Here is a 17,423-nt window from a genome sequence, read left to right on the forward strand (position 1 = left end):
GTGAAGTGCGCTGCGTCACTTCCGGTTCCGCCCGTGGTCCGGCGCCGGCGATGGCATCCACACTGATGGCCGCCGTGTAATACGGTGCAGGTGTGAGTATCCAGCCATCCAATAGAGATCAGGGGCCCCTTATTTAAACATCCTCTGGGCCTCCCCCTCATTACTCCCTGAGGAAGCGGTACAGCAAAACGACGTTGGAGTGGGAGGTGGGAGGCCTGAGGCTTTAGGGATTCCATCCCCGGGTAACTTTGTTTATGTGCATGTGCCTACATATGGTGAACATTTAGCTTATGCAGCCTATGGTTTACATACTCTAGCACTTGCACTTTATATACAAAATTTTGTTTACAACCTGTATTTATACCTAATATTTGCACTTGCACTTTATTGTTAACATATACCTGTCCTCCTGTATGGTCTCCCGCCTCCCAGGTTTTGATTTTAATATCTTTCCTTCCCCCCCCCCCCCCCCCCCTTCTTTCTTGCGATGTTTTCAATAAAGTTTTGGGCATATATATCTAAATCTTCATGTGATTTCTTTATTGATTCTGGATGTATTGATAGGTGTTGAGAAAAATGAAAGGGTTATGGGTCTTAGAAGGCAAGGGGGAAAAAACGAAAATGCAAAAGTGACAATTGGCCCGGTCCTTAAGGCCATTTCAGGCTCTGTCCTTAAGGGGTTAAGTCCAAAATCCTGTTGTCTTTGTAGTGTTGAAATAATGACTTATTAACATTATAAGTATAAGACAGGAGAAACTGGTCTCTCAAGCTCAGCTACAGTACAAAAGGCTTAGTTGAAAAAACTATATGATGCAGCATGCATAGTAACTTCAAGAGCAAAATGAAGGCTGCGTAAATTTTTAAGATATACAGACTGGGTTGGGCAGTGGCTTAATTTAAAGTCTCTAGGACCCAATGTCCCATAAATCTTAATCAGAAACTCAGAAACAAACTGCTAGCTCTAACTCTGCATCTTTGTGTAAATCTGGTTGTAATTAACTAGGGAAAATGTACATTTGTAAAGGCAGTGCAACATATACTATACCAATACTAATTAACTTATGTTTTGTTCATAAACATGCAGAGCTATGGGGACAGAGGAAATTTACTGTCTATGCAATCTAAGGCTAAGTTCACACAACGTTAAAATTCATTTAACAATGGCCATAGTTGCAGTTTTGCAACCACTACCGTTATTTAATGGAGAAGTCAGGCAAAAATTTGTATTAAAGTATTGTATTGCTCCCCAAAAGTTATACAAATCACCAATATACTGTACACTTATTATGGGAAATGCTTATAAAGTACTTTTTTCCCTGCACTTACTACTGCATCAAGGCTTCACTTCCTGGATAAAATGGTGATGTCACGACCCGACTCCTAATAACGGTATATTGGAACTTTTGGAGGGCAATACAATACTTTAATTAAAATGTTTGCTGATTGTCCGATCGTATTAAATTCTATGGAATCCCGGCCAGAGTGTATACACACTGTATATACTCCGGGCAAGATTCCAAGCGGCCACACAAAAAACTGACATGTCAGTTTTGTGCGGCCTCTATTCATTGACAGAGCAGACAAGGTAAAGTGTGGCTCCGGCCGCACTTTACATTGTCTGTTATGGTTAATTGGAATGCAGGCACACCTAAATGCGCCCGCATTCCAGATCAAAAGAAATTAAGTTTTTCCAGCAAGTTCTGCAGTACCAGCCAATGTGAGCTTCACAGTGTGTGAACTCGGCCTAAAAGCTCTAAAGTATTATCAAGACTTTACAGAAGTTTAGGTCAATGGTGGTCTAGGTACAGAGGCCCCTATTGCAGGCCCAATTCTAGCTTCTCTGCTACCTGAGGTGAAAACTAAAATAGCTGAAAAATCATAATTAATAAAGTTTTGTGTGGAGAAAATCTTCAGCATTTAATAGCATCAGCACAACTGGTGTATATCTCTAATAGTCATACAGTTACCAAATATTTCCACTATACAAGGAAGAACTATTATCCCCATACATCTATATCATAAAAATCAAAGTCTGTCTGTCTGTCTGTCCTTCTGTCTGTCTGTCTGTCTGTCTGTCCTCTATAGACTTCCAAACGCCTGAACCGTTTGACTCCAAATTTGGCACACAGATACATTGGGTGCCCGGGAAGGTTATTGCGAAGGTCCCGTCCCCGCCAGATGTACAGGAGGGGAGGGGAAAGAGAGGCGCCCCATAGAGATGAATGGGAAAATCTCCTCACTGCAAACACAGGTGATATAATTAGCTGCAGCAGACACGGCAGTTGGAGCCTTAGCAACCAATAGGATTACTGCTTTCATTTTCACAGGGAGCAATGGTTGCTAGGGAAGCTGCCTTACAACATCCACAGTAATAACTGGTAGACCCCCTACTCCATCTATACAGTACATGTATATACAGGGCCCCCTACTCCATCTATACAGTACATGTATATACAGGACCCCCTACTCCATCTATACAGTACATGTATATACAGGACCCCCTACTCCATCTATACAGTACATGTATACACAGGGCCCCCTACTCCATCTATACAGTACATGTATATACAGGACCCCCTACTCCATCTATACAGTACATGTATACAGGACCTCCTACTCCATCTATACAGTACATATATATACAGGACCCCCTACTCCATCTATACAGTACATGTATATACAGGGCCCCCTACTCCATCTATACAGTACATGTATATACAGGACCCCCTACTCCATCTATACAGTACATGTATACAGGGCCCCCTACTCCATCTATACAGTACATGTACATACAGGGCCCCCTACTCCATCTATACAGTACATGTATATACAGGGCACAACAGGTATACCAAACTGTGACTGGGTAACACTGCTACACCAGACCTGACCAATACCGCCATACTGTGCTGGATAACACTGTCATACCAGACCTGACCAATACCGCCATACTGTGACTGGATAACACTGCCAGACCTGACCAATACCGCCATACTGTGACTAGATAACACCTCCATACCAGACCTGACCAATACCGCCATACTGTGACTGGGTAACACCGCCACACCAGACCTGACCAATACCGCCATACTGTGACTGGATAACACTGCCACACCAGACCTGACCAATACCGCCATACTGTGACTGGATAACACTGCCATACCAGACCTGACCAATACCGCCATACTGTGACTGGATAACACTGTCATACCAGACCTTACCAATACCGCCATACTGTGACTGGATAACACTGTCCTATAAGACCTGACTAATACCGCCATACTGTGAATGGATAACACCGCCACACCAGACCTGACCAATACCGCTATACTGTGCTGGATAACACTGTCATACCAGACCTGACCAATACCGCCATACTGTGACTGGATAACACTGCCATACCAGACCTGACCAATACCGCCATACTGTGCTGGATAACACTGTCATACCAGACCTGACCAATACTGACATACTGTGACTGGATAACACCGCTATACCAGACCTGACCAATACCACCATACCGTGACTGGATAACACCGCCACACCAGACCTGACCAATACCGCCATACTGTGACTGGATAACACCCCCATACCAGACATGACCAATACCGACACACTGTGACTGAATAACACTGCCATACGGGTAAATACAACCCTGCAGGTATACAGGACACTACAGGTATACAGGACCCCAAAACTATACACTACAAGTGCACGGGACCTCCACAAAACTATATACTACAGGTATACAGGACCCCAAACTTTACACTACAGGTATACAGGACCCCAAAACTATATACTACAGGTATACAGGACCTCCACCAACTATATACTTCAGGTATACAGGACCTCCACCAACCATATACTACAGGTATACAGGACCCCAATACTATACACTACAGGCATACAGGACCTCAAAACCATACACTACAGGTATACAGGACCTACACAAACTCTATAATACAGGTATACAGCACCATCACCAACTCTATACTACAAGTATACAGGACCCCAAATATACTACAGGTATACAGGAACTCCACCAGCTATATACTACAGGTATATAGGACCCCAAACTATACACTACAGGTATACAGGACCTCCACCAACTCTATACTATAGTTATACAGGACCCTCAAACTATTTACTACAGGTATACAGGAGCCCCGAACTATATACTACAGGTATACAAGACCTCCACCAATTATACACTACAGGTATCCAGGACCCTCAAACTATAAACTACAGGTATACAAGACCTCCACCAACTATACATTACAGGTATACAGCACCAACTATATACTACAGGTATACAGGACCCCCAAACTATACAGTACAGGTATACAGGACCTTCACCAACTGTACACTGCAGGTATACAGGACCTCCCTCAACTATACACTATAGGTATACAGCCCCCCCCAACTATGCACTACAGATATGCGAGACCCCTAAAAACTATACATTGTGGGTATACAGAACCCCTCCAACTATGCACTACAGGTATACACTAATTCCACTGATTAACTCAGATGAAACAATACCTTTAGCTTGGCCTCCTGGGCACCTTAGAACAAATCTAATTAACACACTGACACGTTATACCCGGGCAGCGCCGGGTACATTTTCTAGTATTACATAAATACAAGCATACATACATACATACTGTAGACAGGTCAAGGAGATGTGTTCGAGGGGGTGTACATCTCACCTAGGTTGATGTACACGGGGAGATGGTAAGTCCAGGAGGGATCTGTTGCTCAGCAGTGTTATGCTGCTGAGTTATTATTTATTTTTACCGGGCCTGGATTTACATGGAATGGCAGGTAGGTTTTGGTAGTGGGACTTGCCATTCCCTCCCCCCGATCCAGTTTGGGTTTTGCCATCAGGTGAGCAATCAGCCTGAGAAGGTAAGAGCTCCACAGAGATGCAGGTGAGGGCTCTCAGCCAGGAGGAAACAGCCTGCATGCTGTATTTGCTGAGAGCAAGGGATACCACTGCTGCTGGGGATTGTCCATACCCTGCGATACTGTTATCGAAGTGCCAGAGAGGTAACCTGTTTTGTTAGTTAGGGCCCAGACGGGCAAGACCTTTTGTTTTGTTTTGTTCTTTAAGCACACTGTTGCTATATTTCTGTTATGCACTGTTTATGCTACAAATAAACTCCAAGCTGTTTTATAAGTCCAAGTGTGCTGCTGAACTGTGTCCAACACACCATCCCCCCGGGAAGATCCTTACAATTGGTGCTGCGGAGCGGGCAAAACGGTTGCTAGGGGCAACGGTGTGCATCAACTTGGCTACAGCTGCTTATGTCCTGGGTGAAGGCTGCTGCTTCACTCCAAAAACAGCCAAGCGACATGGAGGAGATGATGAAGCAGTTAATGCAAGTGAGTCTGCAACAGCAGCAGGCGCTGACAGACGCTAACCTGCGCCATGAACAGGCATTGGCCGCACACCAGCAGGCTAATAGGCAACAACAACAGGCTCAGGCAGATGCTAATCTGCGCCACGAACAAGCGATGGCTCAACAACAGAGACTTATTGAGCACCTGATAGCAAAGCAAGAGGCGTCTGCAGGTGCTAATCCCCAGCTGGTGGCAGCAGCCGCGCCAGAGACTTTGTCTGTGAGAAGAGCTGTGCAGCGTGCGCTGCAAAGGATGACTGCTGATGACGATGTTGAGGCCTACTTAACTGTCTTTGAGCGTGTGGCTGAGCGAGAAAAGTTACCTTCCACTGAGTGGGCAGAAGTCATTGCTCCCTATTTAACAGGCGAACCTCAAAAGGCCTACTATGACCTCAGTGAGCAAGAGGTTAAGGACTACCCTCGGCTAAGAGCAGAGATACTTGCCCGACTAGGAGTTACTGCTGCTGTCCGTGCCCGGAGGGTCCGCAACTGGAGCTACAGTCTGGACAAGTCAGCGAGGTCCCAGATGTATGACCTGATTCATCTGGCAAGAAAATGGTTGGAGCCAGACACCTCTACTCCTGCACAGATCCTAGAAAGGGTCGTGATGGATCGCTACCTCCGCGCACTTCCTGCTGATCTGCAACGCTTGGTGGGACAAGGCGACCCTAAGAGTGCCGACGAACTTGTCAACCTTGTGGAGAGGTTCTAGGCGACTGAGGACTACCTCCGTGATGTTCCTGCAGCACCTTCACCTCTCCGGAGTGCCAGATCTGTGCCGTCAGCTGGTAAGAGACTTCCATCTATTGGGGGAGTGTGGAGGGGTGCTGATAGAGGGAAGAGCGCTCAGGGGCAAAAGACTGGTGATGGTCCCAGATGGCTAAGTGGCCCTAAAAAGGACTCCCTGCCAAGGAGACCAGGCCCTATCCAGTGCTGGAGATGCCATGAGACGGGACATATGTCTGCCCATTGCCCTCTTACCACTGAGCCAATGGAGTGTGACGCTAGCCGGCGTCAGTCTCTATTTGCGGAACCGTCTTTTGTTGCGGTCACTGGACTAGAGACTGAACCGCAAGTCTGCCACATTACTGTCAATGACTTCCCTGTTAAGGCGTTGCTGGACTCAGGAAGCCTTGTCACCTTGGTGCATGCCAGTCTGGTGGCTGGGGACTTAGTGTCCAACAAACATATGAGTGTGGTGTGCATACATGGTGATACAAAGGTTTACCCTATAGTACTGGCTAATGTCGGGACTGAACTAGGCGCTGTACAATATGAAGTGGGTGTGGTTAAAAACCTTATGCATAATGTGATATTGGGGCGTGATTTTCCATTGTTCTGGGCTCTATGGGGAAAACAACAATCCCCTGAAAGGAGTGAGGAGACCCCTAAGTCTATTGCATTACCCACGGTCAATGATAAAAATGTACAGGATGAAAATGATGCTTTTCCTTTACAGGTCCTGGCTGGCGAGGAAGAGGCTCCTCCCACTGAGCAGAATATTCCAGACTTAGAGGTGTCTAGGGATAATTTTGGTACTGCCCAATTACAAGACCCCACTCTCAAAAATGCGAGAGAGCAGGTCGCTGTTGTGAATGGGGTACCTCAGGAACCAGAAGCTGAGAAAAAATGTCCACGTTTTTCTATGACTAATTATCTCTTCTATAGAGTCACTAAAATTAATGATGAGGTTGTGGAACAGCTTCTGGTGCCTAAGTCGTACCGGCGTCAGGTACTCGACATGGCCCATAATCATGTCCTTGGGGGCCACTTGGGGACGGATAAAACGCAGGAGAGAGTCCTCCAGAGGTTTTATTGGCCTGCGATTTATGCTGACATAAAAAAATACTGTGAGTCATGTCCCACATGTCAGCTTAGCGCTCCAGTGTCGCATTTCCGCAGTCCTTTGGTCCCACTTCCCATCATAGAGGTACCGTTTGACCGGATCGCAATGGACTTGGTGGGTCCCATTGTAAAGTCGGCTAGGGGTCACCAGTACATTCTAGTTGTATTAGACTACGCGACCCGCTATCCTGAGGCTGTACCCCTAAGAAACACTGCCTCTAAAACAATTGCACGGGAATTGTTTTATATGTTTTCCAGGGTGGGGATCCCCAAGGAAATCTTGACTGACCAAGGTACACCATTTATGTCAAAGGTGATGAAAGAGCTATGCAAACTGTTTAAAATCTCACACCTACGTACCTCTGTATATCATCCCCAGACAGACGGGTTAGTGGAGAGGTTTAATAAAACCCTGAAACATATGTTAAAGAAAGTGGTGGAAAAAGATGGGCGTGATTGGGATCACTTACTACCTTACCTGATGTTTTCTATTAGGGAAGTGCCCCAATCATCCACAGGGTTCTCTCCCTTCGAATTGGTCTATGGTCGTCACCCTAGGGGTTTGTTGGATATAGCGAAAGAGACATGGGAAAGTGAGTCCACCCCATACAAGAGTGTTATAGAGCATGTAGCACAAATGCAGGACCGTATAGCCACGGTAATGCCCCTGGTAAGGGAACACCTCCAGAGGGCGCAAGAGGGCCAAAGCAGAATATACAATTGTTCTGCAAGAATCAGGACATTCAGCCCAGGTGACCGGGTACTCATACTTGTTCCCACGGTAGAAAGCAAATTCTTAGCAAAGTGGCAGGGTCCCTATGAAATTGTAGAGAAGATCAGTGAGGTCAACTACAAGGTGCACCAACCCGGTAGAAGGAAGCCTTGCCAAGTTTATCACATAAACTTGATCAAGCCCTGGAAAGACAGGGAATCCTTGGAAGCGACAAATCCTGTTGGTCATCTGTCACCACCAATCCCTCCGGTCAAGACTGGTGACACCCTATCAGTGTCACAGAAGCAGGAAGCTAAGGAGTTCCTGCAGAAAAATAAAGACAAGTTTTCTGACCTCCCAGGGTGTACGCATCTCATTAGTCATCATATTGAAACTGAGCCTAGAAGCAGAGTAAACCTTAAGCCCTATAGGATACCAGAAGCACGGAGGGAGGCGGTATCATCCGAGGTAAAACGTATGCTTGACCTGTGAGTCATTGAGTTGTCCCAGAGCGAGTGGTCCAGCCCGATTGTGCTAATCCCAAAGCCCAATGGAACTTGGAGGTTCTGTAATGACTTTAGAAAGTTAAATGAGATCTCCAAGTTCGATGCCTACCCCATGCCCAGGGTAGATGAGTTGATAGAAAGGATGGGTAATGCCAGGTACATAACTACCCTTGATCTCACTAAGGGCTACTGGCAGATCCCACTCAGTCCTGAGGCTAGAGAGAAGACTGCATTCTCCACCCCTGATGGGCTCTTCCAATACGTAGTAATGCCATTCGGGTTACATGGAGCCCCTGCCACTTTTCAGAGGTTGATGAACTTGATTCTGCGACCACATCATGATTACTCCACTGCCTACCTCGATGATGTGTTAATTTTTAGCCCGGATTGGGTAAGTCACCTCTGTAAGGTCCAGGCGGTGTTAGATGCCATAAGTGATGCGGGGTTAACCATCAATGCAGAGAAGTGTGCACTAGCCTTAGAGGAGGCCAAATACTTGGGCTACATTATTGGAAGGGGGTTAGTGAAACCACAACTAAATAAAATTGAGGCAATACAGAATTGGCCTCAACCCCTCACAAAGAAACAGATCAGAGCTTTCCTGGGTATTACGGGCTATTACCGAAGGTTTGTACCGAATTTTGCTTCAGTTGCAGCCCCACTAACTGACCTGACAAAGGGTGCGAAGTCCGCAATGGTGACATGGACTCCAGAAGCCGAGAAGGCTTTTCAAAGCCTTAAGTCTGCCCTGTGCCAACAGCCTGTGCTAGTTACCCCTGACTTTAGGCGAGAGTTTCTAGTACAGACAGATGCCTCTAACACAGGGTTAGGTGCCGTCCTCTCACAGGTCGTGAATGGCGAGGAGCACCCGGTGATGTACTTGAGTAGAAAGCTATCCCCGGCCGAGAAAAACTACGCCATTGTTGAGCGAGTGTCTGGCAGTGAAGTGGGCCCTAGAGTCCCTGAGGTACTACTTACTAGGCAGGAAATTCAAGTTAGTGACAGACCATGCCCCCCTAACATGGATGAAGCTAAACAAAGAGAAAAACGCAAGGGTGACTAGATGGTTTCTGTCCCTACAAAACTTCAATTTCACTGTGGAACACAGGCCAGGGAAATTACAGGCGAATGCTGACGCCCTATCAAGGGTACACTGTCTGTGGGGACTAAACGCTCAGCCCTCCGGTCTGAAAAAGAGGGGGGTGGATATGTAGACAGGTCACAGGAGATGTGTTCGAGGGTTGTACATCTCACCTAGGTTGATGCACACGGTGAGATGGTAAGTCCAGGAGGGATCTGTTGCTCAGCAGTGTTATGCTGCTGAGTTATTATTTATTTTTACCGGGCCTGGATTTACATGGAATGGCAGGTAGGTTTTGGTAGTGGGACTTGCCATTCCCTCCCCCCGATCCAGTTTGGGTTTTGCCATCAGGTGAGCAATCAGCCTGAGAAGGTAAGAGCTCCACAGAGATGCAGGTGAGGGCTCTCAGCCAGGAGGAAACAGCCTGCATGCTGTATTTGCTGGGAGCAAGGGATACCACTGCTGCTGGGGATTGTCCATACCCTGCGATACTGTTATCGAAGTGCCAGAGAGGTAACCTGTTTTGTTAGTTAGCGCCCAGACGGGCAAGACCTTTTGTTTTGTTTTGTTCTTTAAGCACAGTGTTGCTATATTTCTGTTATGCACTGTTTATGCTACAAATAAACTCCAAGCTGTTTTATAAGTCCAAGTGTGCTGCTGAACTGTGTCCAACACACCATCCCCCCGGGAAGATCCTTACAATACATACTGATACTAAGCAAAGATAAACATCATGTAAATGACAAATAATACCACCACACAATGACCGTCACCTTATAGTAATCATCACCAATATTATAACTACACAAGGGACAAGTAATGCGACCACATCCTGATAACATTATCACTACTTAATGGCTGAAAAATACCACCAGTACAGCTTCTGAATAAAAACCACTGAACAACATTGCGTCTAACACCCCCCCCCCCCCCCCCCCCCCCGTAGTGACAATGTTGTGATTACAGTGCAGTTACCTCCAGTGACTCATACTGCAGCCCTAGGGAGTCTTGGAAAACATGGATATAGCCTAATCAAATGCCGCATGCTCAGGTTTGGATGGACCCAAGCATGCTCGAGGTTCACTTATCCCTATTTCTGTGTTCTCTTTGGGGAGGGGTAAGCCCCAGTAAGAGCACTCTTACTGCAGTTTACCTCTCTGTACAGTGCAGTTTCCATCACAGCCGACCCCTATCACCACAATATTATCTGTCTGTGATTGTTCTAGACAGTCCCATACACCTTAGACTGACAGCCGAACCTGCCATAAGTGATGGGTATGGCCCACAATAGTTTGAGTTGTATGGGGACATTTAGTCTGTAAGTTACACCTGAATAAGGATAAGTAAATCTGAAATACTTTGATCTGTACCCTCTATCCCAATATGTACCCCTACCTGTAAAGACAATAATGTTTTGGATTTCATCATGCAACAGAAATACAAATAAAAGTGGTTTTATTTATCTAGGTCTATATATTATGGCTTCCAGTGTTTTTAAACTTTAGTATAAAAGCTTTATATTCTTTAATCCAATTAAGTTCTGTTAACTGTGAAAGTTGAAATATCTTGTGTCCTTTATAAGAGAAGATCAGGAAATAACATATGTTCATGGCCAAGTAGGGATGGGCCGTGAGGTCACAGTCCAGATTGTAGAAAACTAGAGGGGTGAAAAGACTGAATTTCTCTTGATTAAACAGTATGTTCCACAAATATATTCACTCTACACAAGCTGGAAGGTTTTTATTTCCCTTGGCATGTTATAAAATATGTTTCTACCTCACAAGGTTTCACCATAGAAATATTTTATTGTCGATGCTGTAAAAAGGAATATATAGTAAATATATTATTAGGTTTCTTAGATCAGTAGGGGCATTTTTTATATTATATTATTTTGTACTCTACTAACTTCAATTGACTCCCTTTGAAATGGATTTCAACTGCTGTGTCGCATTGTGGTCATTGCCACTAGTTGGTTAAAACACAACCCTATTTACTTAGCTTAGCTTCAATGCAGCACAATCCATGCAACCTAACACCAAAATCCACAGGTAGCCAAAACGGTGTGCTAGTCCACCTGCAACACACAAGAAAAAAACAACCAAAAGGAAAATGGAAGCAGGTATGTATGAACTGCACAAACACAATAATGTAAAAATATCAATATACTTTTAACAATTAACAATTATACTTATACAAACAAACAAAAACCTAAACAAGGTGATGTCCTACTTTAACTCACTAGTAACTCACAGTGACACTGTAGAAACACCCAACTCCTTCGACTCACTCATAGGCTCGCATACTAGGAGAGACTCATTATCAGACATTTATTGTCTTCTCAAAAGATACTGCCAGAAGTCATTAATACCTAAGGCACTGGGGAAGTGGGAGTCCAAATTGTCCAGATCAGATTTATCCCTTCAGCTGCAAACGGGTATTCAGTATGTCAGACAATCGACCCCTAGCGAGTCCCCCGACCTGGAACTAGACATCATAGCTTATATTTTCCATTATATTCCCAGAAACCCCTACGAGCCATCCGACACAACGAGTGAAAACACACCAATGGTAGCTACAAAAGGGATTCATCTAGTGCTTCTGTCAGCACTTAAATGTATCCTTAAGCATTGGATCCAACCGTCCACCCCGACACTTACCGAGCTAAAGGAATTCGTTGACTCACTCTTACAACATGAATTGATTTACACTCTCAGGGACAAAGAGAGACGGGCCAAGTCATTCTTCAACAAATGGAAGAGATACCTACATCACTGGCCCTCCTCTGACAAAAGACTGTCACTGATGAGGCACTTCAGACTAACGGAGTGGTACTGCCTGGCAGACCTCAAAGGCTCACTAGGTAATCTCAAAATTCCTTGATTACCCCTGCTCCCTCAATATTCCACAAAATTTCACCCTGTGCCTTTCCTTCTCTGACTGTCTCTCCCATATAGCTAATATTTTAACTTTAATTTTGCCTATCCATTGTGTATAAACCCCGTCCCTTTTGTGCTGGTGATACATGTGATGTCACTATTACCATTACATCACTGACAAGAGCCTCCTACCCACCCCTGATGAATACTTTCTGAGCCCCTAAATCCACCTTCATGATTATCCTTAGGATATTTATCCCCCCAGATATGACTGTGAGCCTTACAGCTATTCTCAAAATACATTCTCCCCCTGACTGGCAGAGGTAACTCAGTTTCTTGGTACATGCAAATTAGGTTTGTTATATGGTTATACAGTTTGTTGGTTGCTTTTATTGTTTCCTGGATATTTTATCATCTCTGTCAGCCGAGTTGGCTAATACTATCAATGTCTATCTAGCCTCCTAGACATTCTGAGGCCCCACCGCTGTCTTGCCTATCAGATTTATTTCCCTGTAATTTTCTGTTTTGTAATTATCTCAGTGTCTAATTTTATGCTGTACAGATCTAATGATGTATAAAATGTGATAAGACGAAATAAGTCATGACACAGATGTTTGTATCAACTTACCTCATCACAAAAAACTTAATAAAATATGTTTAAATAAAAAAACCTAAACAAAAGTTTAAAACCCTTAAAGCCAGTAGAGGATTATAATCGGTCTTTTTCGGGCAGTAGCCCGGAGCCCTGAGCTCTTGGGGGACTCATGGACACCCAAAGAGACTTATACTTTCAGTGGTGTATTGTCTCCTGGCTACATCTTTGGCATGATTTGCAAAAAAAAATAGCTGCTTTTTTTTACCACGATTTTGCACAGATCAAGGCATCATAATAGTATCTATCCTGTACTATAAACACCATGCTACTGCTGCCATTGTTACAGTGGAGTGGGGGGCCCAGGCTTGTTGAACACCCCGGGGCCTATGGTAAAGTTAACCCACCCCTGCTTAAAGCATATACCAAAACTCTACTCCTGGCTCAAATACAGCACAGTGTGTCACCACTGACCCCCTACTGGTACAAAGCAGTATCATTATTGCACATGTCTGCTAATAATTATGTATACAATAATACATAACCATATACAAAAAAGATAAATATATATTTAAAAAAAGATTAATATAATAACAACTAAAGTGCAAGTGCAAAAGATCCACAAGGCAAGCCAACTAGGTCAACCAAGATTAAACAGATAAAAAGGCAACATGGCTGTGTTCCCCGAGGTGATTGGAGGTGATGATTAGGGATGAGCGAACCGGTCAAGGTTCGGGTTCGTATAAACCTGAACATTCGGCTTCTGATTTCCGCTATCTGCCCGCTCCGTGGAGAGGGTGAATACAACCTTGAGGACCGCCTGGAAAACTGGGATACAATTTATGGCTATGGCTGTATCCCAGTTTTCTAGGCGGTTCTCAGGCTGTATCCACCCTCTCCACGGAGCAGGCAGACAGCGGGAATCAGAAGCCGATAGTTCAGGTTTGTACGAACCCGAACCTCGTCCGGTTCGCTCATCCCTAGTGATGATCTCCCAGTAGTTCCTTTCTACAGGAGAACTTCCTCAGGGTTAAAGGTAGGAGGTTAGGGTGTGTATATTTATATAATACAAAATTAATTACACATGTAAATTGGGATAAACAGAAAATATGTTGTGTATCCTAATGTGGTGTCTGGACATAAGACTGGTGCATTCACAGGAACAGAGCCCAAGGTCCACTGTTAGCTCCTTATTTTCCTCCTTGCATATTGGAGCAACATGTCTCCCAGCATAACATAGACCCAGCATGAATGGAAGTACCTGTTAGCTGATTGCATGTCACTGATGAAGCATGTGTCACGTGACACTACTTACATGCAAACATTCACCATAATAAAGAATGAGGAACATAATAACGAAAGTAACATCAGTAAGTATATGGTGAACAGAGCATGTAAGTAATTACCAGTGTCCATGATACCTTAGAATAGGTATGGTCACATGATCCAATCTGGTCATCTGCATGGGCAACCTCTGCTTACATATAGGCTTATATAGCTCCATGATGCATCACTCATAGAAACTTACGAGCCCACTTGTAAAAAGTCACAACTTTTTGCTGATGTATACCCTGCTCACCAGATGGGTGAATAGGTGGGTGTAGAAATAAGAGGAAGGGGTGGGGCCTCCAGCAGCACCAAATTTCCAGAGCTGGTGTACAATCTGAGACTGCAGCATGGCAGCCTCAGATTGTTGGATTTGCTGAGAGGTATGGTAATGGAGGCAGAGATTTAGGTAGGACTGGCATACAGGTATGCCAGTCTTGATAAAGCTCCTCTATGTGTGCCATGTGGGCAAAAGGCAAGTGAAAAAGTATTTTCAAATTCAAAGACATTTTATCTGATTTTCATGGAGCATAATGGCTTGTAGTTGTCATAGTTGTCCTACAGGAAAGGAGTCCTGTGTAAAAATGTCAAGAGATTCACTGGGTTAACTTTACCCAGGAAAGGGATGGACAGCGTGTACTGGCACACAATGTGACAGGACAGAAGCAATTTCATAGCTACACAGCTTACACTACTATCCTCACAGTATTTCCTTCCCTCTCTAACCCTGCCCCTATCTATCACTCTCTCTGGCTAGTGTAAATGTACAGTTGTGCTCATAGGTTTACATACCCCAGCAGAGTTTTTGTTTTCAGAGAATATGAAGGATAACAGAAAAACATTTTTCCACTCATGGTTAGTGGTTGGGTGAAGCCATTTATTGTCAAACTACTGTGTTTTCTCTTTTTTAATCATAATGACAACCAAAAACATCCAAATGACCCTGATCAAAAGTTTACACACCACAGTTCCTAATATGGTGTATTGCCCCCTCTAACATGAATGATAGCTTGAAGTCTTTTGTGATAGTTGTGGATGAGGCTCTTAATTTTCTCAGATGGTAAAGCTCCCCATTCTTCTTGGCAAAAAGCCTTCAGTTCCTGTAAATTCCTGGGCTTTCTTGCATGAACTGCATGCTTGGAGAATCATTGTCATGTTGGAATGTCCTAGTACGTCCTATACACAGCTTCTGGGCTGAGTGCAAATTTGGCTCCAGTATTTGCTGATAACGTGCTGCATTTATCTTTCCTTTTTTGACCAAGTTTCCTGTGCCTTTGTAGCTCACACATCCCCAAAACATCAGCGATCCACCCCTACGCCCTTTGGAAGAATGGTGTGTTCCTTTCATCATAAAACTGACTACTTATATATGTTCCACAAGTCGTTACAATTACAACGATATGTAACATGTATAACTTTTATTTTATTTGATGGCTTGTAAAAAATTTTAACCATTGTTAACAAATATATGTTCCTTAAAATCGCTCCATTACCATGCTTATAGCGCTTTTATCCTTTGGTCTATGGGGCTGTTTGAGGAGTAATTTTTTGCACCATGATGTGTACTTTCTATCGGTACCTTAATTGCGCATATGCGACTTTTTGATCGCTCTTTATTACAATTTTTCTGGACTTGATGCGACAAAAAATGCGCAATTTTGCACTTTTGCTATTAATATTTTGGGCGATAACGCACGCGGCAATACAAAACATGTTTATTTATTTATTTGTATTTATAACATTTGAAATTCACACTTTTATTAGGGGAGAGGGCTTTTTATTAACAACAACACTTTTTTTTTTTACCCCTGGGGGACTTCTAGTATAAGCACACTGATCTCTCATTGAGATATATGCAGTATAGTTACGGACGTACGGGTACGCCCAGGGTCGTCTAGGGGTTAAATGTAATCTTTATGGTTTTGGCCAAAAAGTTAGATTTTGGTCTCATCGCTCTGCTTGTCTCTGTACTCTTTGGTGTATTGTAGACGAGATACTTTGTGGCATTTGCGCAGTAACGGCTTTCTTCTGGTGCCTCCTTATTGTGTATCTTGAAACAGCCACACTGCTAATTTTCAGAGAGTCCGGTATTTCAGTTGATGTTATTTGTGGGTTTTTCTTTGCATCCCGAACAACTTTCCTGGCAGTTGTGGCCAAAACTTTTGTTGGTCTACCTGACTATGGTTTGGTTTGAACAGAACCCAGATTTTCCATTTGTTAATCAGTTAATCACACTGCTAACTGGCATTTGATAGATATCTTTTTGTATCCCTTTCCTGGTTTATAAAGTTCAACTAGCTTTTCCTGTAGATCCGTTGACAATTCTTTTGTTTTCCCCATGACTCACAATCCAGAAACATCAGTGGCTGAATTGAAGAGAGTCTGGATTCCAGATACTCACTCAGCTTTTATGTGCACACACACAGATTACAAGCAACCAGGTAACAAATGAAGATGTTATCTTTAGTAGCCATTTAAACCCATTTGTGTCAGTTTCTGTGCATATTATCAGCCAAAATCACCAGGGTATGTAAACTTTTGATCAGGGTAATTTGGATGTGTTTAGTTGTCATTTTGATTTAAAAAGAGAAAACACAGTAGTGTGACAATAAATGGCTTCGCCCATGTGTTGTCATTCATATTCTCTGAAAAAAGGACAAGAAAGCAAAAATTCTGCTGGGGTATGTAAACTTTTGAGCACAACTGTATGTGTTTAGTTTACTGTACAGGCTCCAATATATATTGTGAAGGAGAAAGTGTGACCCCGCAGGGGGTGCCTTGGAGCCAGTTTCCTGGCTTCAAAAGATTATGGATAATACCATGCACCCGCGCTTTTAATGTACTATAAGACTACTTTTTAACTCAGGAAAATCTTCTCAAAAGTCAGGGGTCGACTTATATGCCTGGTGTTGTCTTAAAGCGTGGGCGCTGAAAAACTGCGGAGCTGGACTGGAGAATCAGCAGTCACCGCATACAGTTGATGAGCTCAAAGATGGCCGCATCCCCGTAGTATGCAGCGACCATATGAAGGGCAGAGCAAGCTGCAGGCGTCCGGGCAGTGACGTAGCTACCATAGAGGCAGGGAA

This window comes from Dendropsophus ebraccatus, chromosome 3 (genome assembly GCF_027789765.1).
Source record: "Dendropsophus ebraccatus isolate aDenEbr1 chromosome 3, aDenEbr1.pat, whole genome shotgun sequence".
NCBI classification, from domain to species: Eukaryota; Metazoa; Chordata; class Amphibia; order Anura; family Hylidae; genus Dendropsophus; species Dendropsophus ebraccatus.